The 14,918-nt window shown below is 30.2% G+C and overlaps 7 non-coding genes across 7 annotated transcripts; all 7 read right to left on the reverse strand.

Moving 5' to 3' along the window:
- Positions 1-8,089: 8,089 nt before the first annotated feature.
- Positions 8,090-8,161, reverse strand: Trnae-uuc. The gene has a single exon. It is a non-coding gene; the product is annotated as a tRNA-Glu (tRNA).
- An 875-nt stretch (positions 8,162-9,036) lies between these two features.
- Trnae-uuc lies at positions 9,037-9,108 on the reverse strand. Its single transcript has one exon. It is a non-coding gene; the product is annotated as a tRNA-Glu (tRNA).
- An 871-nt stretch (positions 9,109-9,979) lies between these two features.
- Positions 9,980-10,050, reverse strand: Trnae-uuc. Its single transcript has one exon. It is a non-coding gene; the product is annotated as a tRNA-Glu (tRNA).
- Positions 10,051-11,874: 1,824 nt separating this feature from the next.
- On the reverse strand, positions 11,875-11,946 carry Trnak-uuu. The gene has a single exon. It is a non-coding gene; the product is annotated as a tRNA-Lys (tRNA).
- Positions 11,947-12,819: 873 nt separating this feature from the next.
- Positions 12,820-12,891, reverse strand: Trnak-uuu. Its single transcript has one exon. It is a non-coding gene; the product is annotated as a tRNA-Lys (tRNA).
- An 876-nt stretch (positions 12,892-13,767) lies between these two features.
- Positions 13,768-13,839, reverse strand: Trnae-uuc. The gene has a single exon. It is a non-coding gene; the product is annotated as a tRNA-Glu (tRNA).
- An 876-nt stretch (positions 13,840-14,715) lies between these two features.
- On the reverse strand, positions 14,716-14,787 carry Trnae-uuc. The gene has a single exon. It is a non-coding gene; the product is annotated as a tRNA-Glu (tRNA).
- Between the last annotated feature and the right edge of the window lie 131 nt (positions 14,788-14,918).

The raw sequence follows: 14,918 nt of genomic DNA on the forward strand, positions 1-14,918 counted from the left end.
TGTTGTACAAGCCATTCCTAAATTTAAAGCAATTTGGGCAAGTTCATGCCAATGCGAGATCTTTGACACGAGGAAATTTTTGCCTTTTTGCATTTAACAGTAAGTTTTATTACGACATTTTTACCTTTGGGAATTGGCTTGCTAAGTTCATATTGTATAAAAGGCAGAAACAAAAAATTTCATATATTAAAGATCTCGCGTTGGACAGCGCTTGCCCCAAATTGCTTAAACGTTTGATGGCTTGTACAACACAGACCGTTGTGGTGATGAAATTGTTTTTCCGATTCGTATTTTGCGTGTGCAAGGCCTGTTTTAAAGAACTTTTAACAATGGTCCTTTCACTGATGAAAAATCTTCCATTTTTGAAAAATTTCACTTCTAGTTGTACCAGATGTTAAAGCACTTTTTGCTAATTACAAACTGCGTCTTGTTTGAGAGAACTTTTTTCGAGCGACATTTTCACATCCTGTATATGCAGGTATAAAACAAAAAGCTAATGAAGGGTGGTTTGTTGTGAAAGTTTATATATTCAGAAGCTGAACATACGAACACCCACCCCAACCTCTAATTGGCGTTCCAGTTTCCCTTTGCATATCAATATGAATCAACATGCACTACAGGTTTCAGTTGTAGAATTTCACATGGTGAACAACACTGGCTATGGACCATTGCACTTGAATGCAGCAAAAAAACATTGACTAAATCTTGAAGTCATCTTACGTCACAAGGTAACCGTAAGGCTGATTACACCAAACTTTGCACTGTTGTATATTTTGACATGCTGAACCAAATTGGCTGTGGGTACCGGCGTGATTGTACGCTCTGTCTTGCTTACAGCCATATATATCTTCACATGGTATTGTTGGTGAACGCTCTATTGACGTATTTTATACATTGCATACTTGCTATAAAGCTTTTTGACATCCTGTTTAATTCATATTCAATGGATGCACCTTTTAAGGTGTTCGAAGGTTTTGCTACCTTTATTTCACGAGTTTGAGCAATCGTGAACTAATATAACTATGAAAAAACGCTTAATTTTGCGGAAACGCATTTTCGGCTGCAGGAAGAGAAGGAGTTGGCTCTTTTGTACTTCTCAGAAATATGGATTTTCGACTAAGCATACAACGCACTGTTTTTTTTCCTTCGCTTGCGAGATATTGTATAATTTCATTGAAAGAAAAAAACGCAAATATAATTTTCCAGCACCTCAAATAGCATTCACAACTCGTCTAAGTGAGTTCTTCAAAGATTGCTACGCAAATGATGACATCATTCTCTACTCTTCTAATCAATGCGACGAGATAATGCACTACGGTATTAGCAGCATGGATATCAAACCTGGTGTCCACCCCTTTATGGCTACACGGCCTTTCCCAATCAGAATGATGAGATAATGCACTAAGGTATTGGCAGCATAGATATCAAACATGGCATCCAGTCATTTGTGGCTAGACGGAAATAAAGTGGAAAGATCGCATGAGCTATTGCATAACAAATCCTTGCCCTTAGTTGTTAGCACTTGGCCTTCTAAAGCAGGTACACACACACCAGACTGACTGGACTGAGGTAAATCTACAGTATTAGCATTAAATGCTCGAGCTTCTGCATGGAATATATTCATTGAGTTACCATGATCTTTTTTACTATAGTATGCACTTATTAATGAAACTCGAGGTTCTAACCAAGAAATATCAAAGTAAAGTATTTTTATGCAGACCAAGCACATCTGCTCGTTTTTGTGAGTAAAAAACAATTCGTCAAAATTGTTTGATTTGGATTAAACACACTTTTCGAGTGTTTTTCCTCTGACCTAAATTCGCATTCATACATACAAGTGTTGCATAGTCAACCGTAAATATAAAAAAACTCCATTTCAGTATCTGTTTAGCGTGGCTAGCCGGTAGATGTACTACTGTGAAGTAGATATTTAATAATTACTATTATTTATTTGTTTTCACGGTCAGTTGACATAATAATATTTCATGGCGCAATAGTAAAATTAAGTCGGGCTGGCTACTGTAATGCAACATACTCCAGTTGATTAAATAGAAATACTAATCTCCTGTTACACAAGATTTTGAAAAGAAGATTTTGATTAAGACCAAATCAAAACAAATCAGCAACCCAAAAATGACTAAACAAGAATTCAAAAAATAGAGTCATTGAAACGATGAAATAAATATTAATTTAATAAGCTTACAACAAAATTGAACGTCTTGTGAATTTGAATAAAACAAAAGGAAAAAACCCATTTGCTGACGTCGAAAGAAACAAAAACAAACTGCTCGTCTTTTAGTTTAACTTGGATTTTTTTCGTTTTTTTTTATAAAAAAAACTGGCTCCAGCAGCTCGTGGCAACTTTTTATTCTTTCACATAAGACATCGTACCGTGTTTTAAACAACCGAGGAGTCAAAGATTGTAATTTATATTAAGCATTTTAAGATAGGTCTGCATGGGTAAGAGACGCATACAAATATAAATGAAACGATTCTTCTAATAGGATAAAATATAGATGAACCAAGAAATGGCGTCAACAATAAGTTTTACACACAACAACTTAAAGCTGATTTTCATTCAGTGCAAATTGTCGCGTGATCGACTTTTGCGATCACTTTTTTGATCTGAGTGCAGCAGTGTGAAACATTTCCGGTCGAGGGCTTACAATTGAAAAGAAAGTGATCGGAAAAAGTCGATGGCGCGACAATTTACACTGAATAGAAATCACCCTTCAGATTGATCAGTTCATAAACATTGAAGATAACACGTTGTCAAAAGCACGTAGGTCCTCTGATGATTGAAAAGAATATCACTGGAACGCTACCTTCAGATGATCTTAGCTTCATTAAAGATTCACGACTGTATATTATTCACTCGCAATAGTGTTGCTGTATAGAAGATGAAAAAAGCTATTTGATTTATTTTCCATGTGATGTACGAAGCAAATTCCAAAGATAGTTATTGTCTTTGAGTTCGTTGACTTTAACGCAATGTTGCTGTATAGATGAAGAAGAAAAAGCTATTTGATTTATTTTGGTTGTGATGTACAAAATTTTGAATATTCGTTCTTATTTTTTCATCAAGGAAAGCGCCATTCTACGAAGAAAAGACAGCAGAAAATTTAGAAAATTAGCTCGAGACTGCACAATAAAGTCTTAAGTGTCTACTTTCATTACGGTTCACAAGTTACTTTTGTTATGTGAGAAAAAAAATGAAATAGTATGGTAATACTCATTTTATGGTAAAGAAATAATGCCAGCTTTACCTTAACAACTTTGATAACAATTTCTTTAACATGAGGCGTCCTCCTACTGTTTCGCTGCTTGAAGACAATTTGAGCGATTTTGATAGCTGCTCTAAAAGCACATTAGTAGATAAGGTGCAGCTTTGTCACACTTTTGTCACGGAGCTCTTACCGGTGCCAGTTAGTTTCCAGCCCCCTGAAGTTGATCGGTGCGCGCGCTTCTTAACCGGAAATAGGGTTTAATAAACAAGGCATATTATTGGATGGCGTGAAAATCGGAAGTACGACAAAGTTGGAAGTTGCATGCTATTGACAAAGTAACATTAGATGCGTTTCCTTTTCTCAATCGAAGGTAAAAACGGTAGAAAACGAGGTAATTGTATTTTATAGCTTATACTTTATCGAAAGGTTTACATTTTATCTCTTGAAACAAATGGAATTGAACGTAGACATTGATCAGGCATTAAGAATGAACAAATTGCCTTTGGAGTCAGAAAAGAATGAAATAACTGTACGTCAAACTTTGTTAGAAAATAAAGTTTTAGACTGTTATGCTGAAGAAACTGTTGCAATGATAAACGCTGAAGTAAATAAGAACTGCAATGGTTATATGATTGATAACCCCTCTCAGCGTGAGCAAGATTGTTTTGATAAAAAAATTTTATGAAGAGCATTGAAGATGTCAAGGCATCCGTTAAAGGACTTGAGACACAAAAATACACTTGTAATGATTGGCGTACAATATTTGTTTCGGATAATAAGAACAAACTTGAAACACGAGTCTTAAGCTTTTGTAAATATATGTTTTTATTTATTCCAGTTCGGTACTTAAAGTTAAACAATTACACATTGTTCTAAAAGAAATATAAAAAACATGTATGAATTTACTGCTTACATGTTAGCAATTCTGTGTACATATACGTAAGCGATGTAATATTACATACAAAAAAATCATTTTACGACAACTACAAACGAATTAAAACTTACTCGATAAGGTCTTTTACGAGACGATACATGCCCACACGATAGTTTTACAAGATAATCATCACAGTGATCACATTTTTCCAAAAATAAAATCGATGTCTCTGTTAAAGTTTATACAAACACTCTAAGGAACAGAAAAAAGACAAACGGTACTTACTGAAAGTATAAAACGACGCTTGTGGCAAGTCCATCCTTCTTCGATTGCATGTTTGGATTCTTGCCGAGTTTTAATGATGTATGCATCTCCACAAAGGCTCTCTCTTTCGAAAGTAGTTGAGATGCACTACACATGCGCTTGAGATGCGACCTTAGTTGCCATCTCGAAAATGTAAATTATAAATTACCATTGAATAGTATGCCCTTGAATAATGTGGCGTGGGTAAGATCTGTGCAGTATCCTATCTTTTAATTCTGTCCTTCTTAGAATTACAAACATTATTTTATTTTAGTATGCGTTTGTTTTGCTGGTTGCTAGAGATTGTATTAGGAGAATTTGAACGAAGAAGTTAATGCAATCAACTGATAAAAGTGCAACGCGCGTTTGATATTGATATTGCAGTAATTGATACCACAAGCCCATCTGCCTATAGTGGTTTAAATTTATTAACTTATGCATTCAAGATGCGATGTGGCACAACAATTTTAGTTATTTCAGGCTTACAATAACCGGTTTACTGCTGAAAGTCGCGTACATAGGTAGAAGTGTGCCGTAAGCCTAATATTATTCGAGCTATTTCATGCATCATCACTTTAGGGCATTTCCCTTCTCATCTTATGAAGGCGCAAAATATTTCAAAAACATCGAGCTTAGCGCAGTATTTATAGCTCTAAGAGGCTTTCTTGGCATATTTCCATTAAACAAATAAAGATATAAACAACAGCAGAGGATTTTTACGGCTATGGAATACTAAAGTAATTTTCACACTAAACTGAAAATCAAAAGATTTTATTGAACAACGTCACTTCAAAATAAGATACAAGTTATTATAAAATGAATTGATCTATCAAAGTTAATCTTCTTCATCATTGGCAATCTCACTAAAGCTGTACTCTTTTAAAAGTCTGTTGATGAGAAACTTTCTCTTATCAATAGCTGCTTATCAATAGTTGTGTTCATTTATGGGTATTGCTCATTTAAAATCCCTCCCCAAAAAATAAGTTAAGATAAGTTTCTTATGTTAGATAGTGAACAAAACTGCTTTATGATAACGACTTGATATAACTTATATACAATAGTTTAAACCTTTATTCGTCTTATGAGCAGATGAGCAATGGTCATTGATGCTCATAATTACTTATGAGCACTTGCTCAAATGCTCATAACTTCTTCAACACACTTGCTCATTTGCCCATAAATGCACATTGCTACATAAAATGTCTCATTTCTAAAAAGGCAGTGGCGGCGGAATGAGCTGCATATATTGTGGAAAAGTATTCAATAGAGCTTTCAACCTACGTTGACACGAAAAAGAATACTGTCCACTCAGGGATGAGGAAAAAATGTCTCAATCAGATTCGGGGAATGCATTTCGAAAATAATGAAGATAATATTTCTACAAGTTCAGCAGATGAATCTGAAAGTTCAATGTCAATAGAAAATGAGGCTGAAACTGGAGAGAAAACTCATCCTTGGATACCTTTGATAGAAGAAGCAAGGGAAAGAAGTAATGTAGATTTCGCTGAGGTAAAGGAAAATCTTGTGAACAGTGGTCTGGATGAGCAGACAGCCGAAAATCAAGCATATTCTAACATTGTACCAAAATTTCAAAAAGAATTGGAAAGTATTTTTACGCAACGTCTTATGTGGATAAACCAACTGAAAAAAGATCCCATCCACAGAAAAATAATGCATACGAAGAAAGGGTTTATAGAAAATGACGACTTTCATCCACAGGAAGCTATGGAAGCAGCTATTGATAAGAGAAAGTTTCTCATCAACAGACTTTTAAAAGAGTACAGATTTAGTGAGATTGCCAATGATAAAGAAGATTAACTTTGATAGATCAATTCATTTCATAATAACTTGTATCTTATTTTGAAGTGACGTTGTTCAATAAAATCTTTGATTTTCAGTTTAGTGTGAAAATTACTTTAATATTCCATAGCTGTAAAAATCCTCTGCTACTGTTTCTCTCTTTATTTTTTTAATGGAAACATGCCAAGAAAGCCTCTTAGAGCTATACATACTGCGCTAAGCTCGATGTTTTTGAAATATTTTGCGCCTTCATAAGATGAGAAGGAAATTCTCTAAAGTGATGATGCAAGAAATAGCTCGAATAATATTAGGCTTACGGCACACTTCTACCTATATACGCGACTTTCAGCAGTAAACCGGTTATTGTAATCCTGAAACAACTAAAATTGTTGTGCCACATCGCATCTTGAATTGATAAGTTAATAAATTTAAACCACTATAGGCAGATGGGCTTGTGGTATCAATTACTGCAATATCAATATCAAACGCGCGTTGCACTTTTATCAGTTGATTGCCCTAACATCCTCGTTTAAATTCTCCTAATACAATCTCTAGCAACCAGTAAAACAAACGCATACTAAAATAAAAATAATGTTTGTAATTCTAAGAAGGACAGAATTAAAAGATAGGATACTGCACAGATCTTACCCACGCCCCATTATTCAAGGTCATACTATTCAATGGTAATTTATAATTTACATTTTCGAGATGGCAACTAAGGTCGCATCTCAAGTGCATGTGTAGTGCATCTCAACCACTTACGAAACAGACAGCCTTTGTGGAGATGCATACATCATTAAAACTCGGCAAGAATCCAAACATGCAATCGAAGAAGGATGGCCTCGCCACAAGAGTCGTTTATACCCTCAGTAAGTACCGTTTGTCTTTTTTCTGTTCCTTAGGGTGTTTGTATTAACTTTAACAGACACGTCGATTTTATTTTTTTGGAAAAATGTGATCATCACTGTGATGATTATCTTGTAAAACTATCGTGTGGGCATGTATCGTCTCATAAAAGACCTTATCGAGTAAGTTTTAATTCGTTTGTAGTTGTCGTAAAATGTTTTTTTGTATGTAATATTACATCGCTTAAAATATATGTACACATAAGTGCTAACATGCAAGCAGTAAACTCATAGATGTTTCTTATATTTCTTTTAGAACAATTTGTAATAGTTTAACTTTAACTATCGAACTGGAATAAATAAAAATATATATTTACAAAAGCTTAACGACTCGTGTTTCAAGTTTGATCTTTTTATCCTAATTTACAATTAATCAGTATTAACATGTAAATCATTTTTCTCAATTTTTGGATGTGGATTGAGTTTAATAGTGGATTGTTTGCTGTTCATGTCAAAGAGAATAGTGTAAATGCTAACATCATCCACTCTTTAATTTCAAATCATTAACGTCAAGAAAAGTTAAAATTTAGAAGAAAAACCTTGGTGAAGAAAGTTATATAATAATGTGACAAATAAAGTATAAAAAAGTAGCAAAATTTCTTAAATTGTTTAATTTAATAAGAAATAGTAAAGAAAAAACCGTCTGAATTAAAATTTTCATGTCATGTTATTTAATAAAACGCCCAACGTGGGTTTCAAACTACTACCTTAACATTAAGACTGACTTGTTCTACCAAACTAACTAGTCATGCTTTAATCTTTGATTATTGAAATAATTGTCAAGAAATTAAAACTACATACAGAAAACGTAAAGATTAACATTTAAAAATAAGAATTTCCCAGTACAGTTTTCACATTAAACATATTTTGAACGAATTAATTTTTGTCAGCCAATTTAATTCTATTTTTTTTATTATTAAAGATAATAAAGTAAATAGGTTAAAAGTAATAACTCTTATTGACGAAAAGAGTTTGGTTTATTTCCATACCGGGAATCGAACCCGGGCCTTGTGGGTGAAAACCACAAATCCTAACCACTAGACCATATGGAAGTGTTTATAATTTAAAATTTCTGTTAACTTTATCGTATAGAAGCTATTACGAATCTTTTCAAATTGAGATTGATTGATTACATAATAAGTCAGTCAGTAAAACATTTCAAACATCTGACAAGTATTAAATAGTGTTACAGATGTATTTAAATTGCAAAGTTTTGTTTTAAGTTAATTATTAATAGCAAACAGTTTGTTATTCAGTAGCAAAAATATTGAAAATGAGACTCATAAATTAACCCTACAGATTTCTTTTATATTTAAAATTAATAAGTATTAATATAAATCATTTTTCTCAATTTTTGGATGTGGATTGAGTTCAATAGTGGAGTGTTTGCTGTTCATGTAAAAGAGAGTAGTGTAAATGCTAATATCGTCCACTCTTTAAATTCAAATCATTACTGTCAAGAAAAGTTTAGATTTAGAAGAAAAACCTTGGTAAAGAATGTTTTACATTAAAATGAAAAATAAAGTATATAAAAGTAGCAAAACTTCTTAAGTTGTTTAAATTAATAAGAAATAGCAAAGGAAAATGCAGTCTGAATTAAAATTTTCATGTCATGTTATTTAATGAAACGCGCAACGTGGGTTTAAAACTACTACCTTAACATTAAGACTGACTTGTTCTACCAAACGAACTAGTCATGCTTTTATCTTTGATTATTGAAATATTTGTCAAGAAATTAAAACTACATACAGAAAACGTAAAGATTAACATTTAAAAAGAAGTATTTCCCAGTACAGTTTTCACATTAAACATATTTTGAATGAATTAATTTTTGTTAGCCAATTTACTTCTATTTTGTTTATTATCAAAAATAATAAAGTAAATAGGCTAAAAGTAATAAGTCTTATGACGAAAAGAGTTCGTTTTATTTCCATACCGGGAATCGAACCCGGGCATTGTGGGTGAAAACCACAAATCATAACCACTAGACCATATGGAAGTGTTTATAATTTAAAAATTTCTGTTAACTTTATTGTATAGAAACTATTACGAATCTTATCAAATTGAGATTGATTGATTAAATAATAAGTCAGTCAGTAAAATATTGCAAGTATCTGACAAGTATTAAATATTGTTACAGATATATTTAAATTGCAAAGTTTTAATTTAAGTTAATTATTATCAGTAAACTGCTTGTTATTCAGTAGCAAAAATATTTAAAATGAGACTCATAAATTAACCCTACAGATTTCTTTTATATTTAAAATTAATAAATGTTAATATAAATCATTTTTCTCAATTTTTGGATGTGGATTGAGTTCAATAGTGGAGTGTTTGCTGTTCATAAAAAGTAGTGTATAGGCTAATATCGTCCACTCTTTAAATTCAAATCATTACTGTCAAGAAAAGTTTAGATTTAAAAGAAAAACCTTGGTAAAGAATGTTTTACATTAAAATGAAAAATAAAGTATATAAAAGTAGCAAAACTTCTTAAGTTGTTTAAATTAATAAGAAATAGCAAAGAAAAATGCAGTCTGAATTAAAATTTTCATGTCATGTTATTTAATGAAACGCGCAACGTGGGTTTAAAACTACTACCTTAACATTAAGACTGACTTGTTCTACCAAACGAACTAGTCATGCTTTTATCTTTGATTATTGAAATATTTGTCAAGAAATTAAAACTACATACAGAAAACGTAAAGATTAACATTTAAAAAGAAGTATTTCCCAGTACAGTTTTCACATTAAACATATTTTGAATGAATTAATTTTTGTTAGCCAATTTACTTCTATTTTGTTTATTATCAAAAATAATAAAGTAAATAGGCTAAAAGTAATAAGTCTTATGACGAAAAGAGTTCGTTTTATTTCCATACCGGAATCGAACCCGGGCATTGTGGGTGAAAACCACAAATCATAACCACTAGACCATATGGAAGTGTTTATAATTTAAAAATTTCTGTTAAGTTTATGGTATAGAAGCTATTACGAATCTTATCAAATTGAGAATTATTGATTAAATAATAAGTCAGTCAGTAAAATATTGCAAGTATCTGACAAGTATTAAATATTGTTACAGATATATTTAAATTGCAAAGTTTTAATTTAAGTTAATTATTATCAGTAAACTGCTTGTTATTCAGTAGCAAAAATATTTAAAATGAGACTCATAAATTAACCCTACAGATTTCTTTTATATTTAAAATTAATAAATATTAATATAAATCATTTCTCAATTTTGGATGTGGATTGAGTTCAATAGTGGAGTGTTTGCTGTTCATAAAAAAGAGAGTAGTGTATAGGCTAATATCGTCCACTCTTTAATTTCAAATCATTAATGTCAAGAAAAGTTTAGATTTAGAAGAAAAACCTTGGTAAAGAATGTTTTATATTAAAATGATAAATAAAGTATATAAAAGTAGCAAAACTTATTAAGTTGTTTAAATTAATAAGAAATAGCAAAGAAAAATGCAGTCTGAATTAAAATTTTCATGTCATGTTATTTAATGAAACGCCCAACGTGGGTTTGAAACTACTACCTTAACATTAAGACTGACTTGTTCTACCAAACGAACTAGTCATGCTTTTATCTTTGATTATTGAAATATTTGTCAAGAAGTTAAAACTATATACAGAAAACGTAAAGATTAACATTTAAAAACAAGAATTTCCCAGTACAGTTTTCACATTAAACATATTTTGAATGAATTAATTTTTGTCAGCCAATTTAATTCTATTTTTTTTATTATTAAAGATAATAAAGTAAATAGGTTAAAATTAATAAGTCTTATTGACGAAAAGAGTTCAATTCATTTCCACATGGGGAATCGAACCCGGGCCTTGTGGGTGAAAACCACAAAGCCTAACCACTACACCATATGGAAGTGCTTATAATGTAAAAATTTCTGTTAAGTTGACGGTATAGAAGCTATTACGAATCTTTTCAAATTGAGATTGATTGATTACATAATAAGTCAGTCAGTAAAATATTTCAAACATCTGACAAGTATTAAATATTATTAAAGATATATTTAAATTGCAAAGTTTTGTTTTAAGTTAAATATTATCAGCAAACTGTTTGTTATTCAGTGGCAAAAATATTTGAAAAGAGACTCATAAACTAAGCCTACAAATTTCTTTCATATTTAAAATTAATAAGTATTAACTTGAAAATAATTTCTCTCAATTTTTGGATGTGGATTGAGTTTAATAGTGGAGTGTTTGCTGTTCATGTAAAAGAGAGTAGTGTAAATGCTAACATCGTCCACTCTTTAATTTCAAATCATTACTGTCAATAAAAGTAAAGATTTAGAAGAAAAATCTTGATGAAGAATGTTTTATATTAAAATGATAAATAAATTATATAAAAGTAGCAAATTTCTTAAGTTGTTTAATTTAGTAAGAAATGGTAAAGAAAAAAACAGTCTGAATTAATATTTTCATGTCATGTTATTTATTGAAACGCCCAACGTGGGTTTGAAACTTCTACCTTAACATTAAGACTTACTTGGTCTACGAAACGAACTAGTCTTGCTTTAATCTTTGACTATTGAAATATTTGTCAAGATATTAAAACTACATCCAGAAAACGTAAAGATTTACATTTAAAAAGAAGCATTTCCCTGTACAGTTTTCACATGAAACGTCTTTTGAGTGAATTAATTTTTGTCAGCCAATTTAATTCTATTTTGTTTATTATCAAAAATAATAAATTGAATAGGTTAAAACTAATAAGTCTTATTAACGAAAAGAGTTTGCTTTATTTCCATACCGGGAATCGAACCCGGGCCTTGTGGGTAAAAACCACAAATCCTAACCACGAGACCAGATGGAAGGGTTCATAACTTAAAAATTTTGGTTTAGTTTATGGTAAAGATGTTATTACGAATATTTTCAAATTGAGATTCATTGATTAAATGATAAGTCAGTTCCTAAAATATTCAAATATCTGAAAATTATAAATCTTGTTATACATATATTTAAATTGCAAAGTTTTGTTTTAAGTTAATTATTAATAGCAAACTGTTTGTTATTTGTACCTAATATATTTAAAATGAGACTCATAAATTAACCCTACAGATTTCTTTAATATTTAAAATTAATAAGTATTAATATAAATCATTTTTCTCAATTTTTGGATGTGGATTGAGTTCAATAGTGGAGTGTTTGCTGTTCATATAAAAGAGAGTAGTGTAAATGCTAATATCGTCCACTCTTTAATTTCAAATCATTACTGTCAAGAAAAGTTAAGATTTAGAAGAAAAACCTTGGTGAAGAAAGTTATATATTAAAGCGACAAATAAAGCATATAAAAGTAGCAAAATGTCTTAAGTTGTTTAAATTAATAAGAAATAGCAAAGAAAAATGCAGTCTGAATTAAAATTTTCATGTCATGTTATTTAATGAAACGCCCAACGTGGGTTTGAAACTACTACATTAACATTAAGACTGACTTGTTCTACCAAACGAACTAGTCATGGTTTAATCTTTGATTATTGAAATATTTGTCAAGAAATTAAAACTACATGCAGAAAACGTAAAGATTAACATTTAAAAATAAGAATTTCCCAGTACAGTTTTCACATTAAATATCTTTTGAATGAATTAATTTTTGTCAGCCAATTTAATTCTATTTTGTTTATTATCAGAAATAATAAAGTAAATAGGCTAAAAGTAATAAGTCTTATGACGAAAGGAGTTCGTTTTATTTCCATACCGGGAATCGAACCCGGGCATTGTGGGTAAAAACCACAAATCCTAACCACTAGACCATATGGAAGTGTTTATAATTTAAAAATTTCTGTTAACTTTATGGTATAGAAGCTATTACGAATCTTATCAAATTGAGATTGATTGATTAAATAATAAGTCAGTCAGTAAAATATTGCAAGTATCTGACAAGTATTAAATATTGTTACAGATATATTTAAATTGCAAAGTTTTAATTTAAGTTAATTATTATCAGTAAACTGCTTGTTATTCAGTAGCAAAAATATTTAAAATGAGACTCATAAATTAACCCTACAGATTTCTTTTATATTTAAAATTAATAAATATTAATATAAATCATTTTTCTCAATTTTTGGATGTGGATTGAGTTCAATAGTGGAGTGTTTGCTGTTCATATAAAAGAGAGTAGTGTAAATGCTAATATCGTCCACTCTTTAATTTCAAATCATTACTGTCAAGAAAAGTTAAGATTTAGAAGAAAAACCTTGGTGAAGAAAGTTATATATTAAAGCGACAAATAAAGCATATAAAAGTAGCAAAATGTCTTAAGTTGTTTAAATTAATAAGAAATAGCAAAGAAAAATGCAGTCTGAATTAAAATTTTCATGTCATGTTATTTAGTGAAACGCCCAACGTGGGTTTGAAACTACTACCTTAACATTAAGACTGACTTGGTCTACCAAACGAACTAGTCATGCTTTAATCTTTGATTATTAAAATATTTGTCAAGAAATTAAAACTACATGCAGAAAACGTAAAGATTAACATTTAAAAATAAGAATTTCCCAGTACAGTTTTCACATTAAATATCTTTTGAATGAATTAATTTTTGTCAGCCAATTTAATTCTATTTTGTTTATTATCAAAAATAATAAAGTAAATATTCTAAAAATAATAAGTCTTATGACGAAAAGAGTTCGTTTTATTTCCATACCGGGAATCGAACCCGGGCATTGTGGGTGAAAACCACAAATCATAACCACTAGACCATATGGAAGTGTTTATAATTTAAAAATTTCTGTTAACTTTATTGTATAGAAGCTATTACGAATCTTATCAAATTGAGATTGATTAATTAAATAATAAGTCAGTCAGTAAAATATTGCAAGTATCTGACAAGTATTAAATATTGTTACAGATATATTTAAATTGCAAAGTTTTAATTTAAGTTAATTATTATCAGTAAACTGCTTATTATTCAGTAGCAAAAATATTTAAAATGAGACTCATAAATTAACCCTACAGATTTCTTTTATATTTAAAATTAATAAATATTAATATAAATCATTTTTCTCAATTTTTGGATGTGGATTGAGTTCAATAGTGGAGTGTTTGCTGTTCATATAAAAGAGAGTAGTGTAAATGCTAATATCGTCCACTCTTTAATTTCAAATCATTACTGTCAATAAAAGTTTAGATTTAGAAGAAAAACCTTGGTAAAGAATGTTTTATATTAAAATGGTAAGTAAAGTATATAAAAGTAGCAAAACTTCTTAAGTTGTTTAAATCAATAAGAAATAGCAAAGAAAAATGCAGTCTGAATTAAAATTTTCATGTCATGTTATTTAATGAAACGCCCAACGTGGGTTTGAAACTACTACCTTAACATTAAGACTGACTTGTTCTACCAAACGAACTAGTCATGGTTTAATCTTTGATTATTGAAATATTTGTCAAGAAATTAAAAATACATGCAGAAAACGTAAAGATTAACATTTAAAAAAAAGAATTTCCCAGTACAGTTTTCACATTAAATATCTTTTGAATGAATTAATTTTTGTCAGCCAATTTAATTCTATTTTGTTTATTATCAGAAATAATAAAGTAAATAGGCTAAAAGTAATAAGTCTTATGACGAAAGGAGTTCGTTTTATTTCCATACCGGGAATCGAACCCGGGCATTGTGGGTGAAAACCACAAATCCTAACCACTAGACCATATGGAAGTGTTTATAATTTAAAAATTTCTGTTAACTTTATGGTATAGAAGCTATTACGAATCTTATCAAATTAAGATTGATTGATTAAATAATAAGTCAGTCAGTAAAATATTGCAAGTATCTGACAAGTATTAAAT

This window comes from Xenia sp. Carnegie-2017, unplaced genomic scaffold (genome assembly GCF_021976095.1).
Source record: "Xenia sp. Carnegie-2017 unplaced genomic scaffold, XeniaSp_v1 HiC_scaffold_6, whole genome shotgun sequence".
Lineage (NCBI taxonomy): Eukaryota > Metazoa > Cnidaria > Anthozoa > Malacalcyonacea > Xeniidae > Xenia > Xenia sp. Carnegie-2017.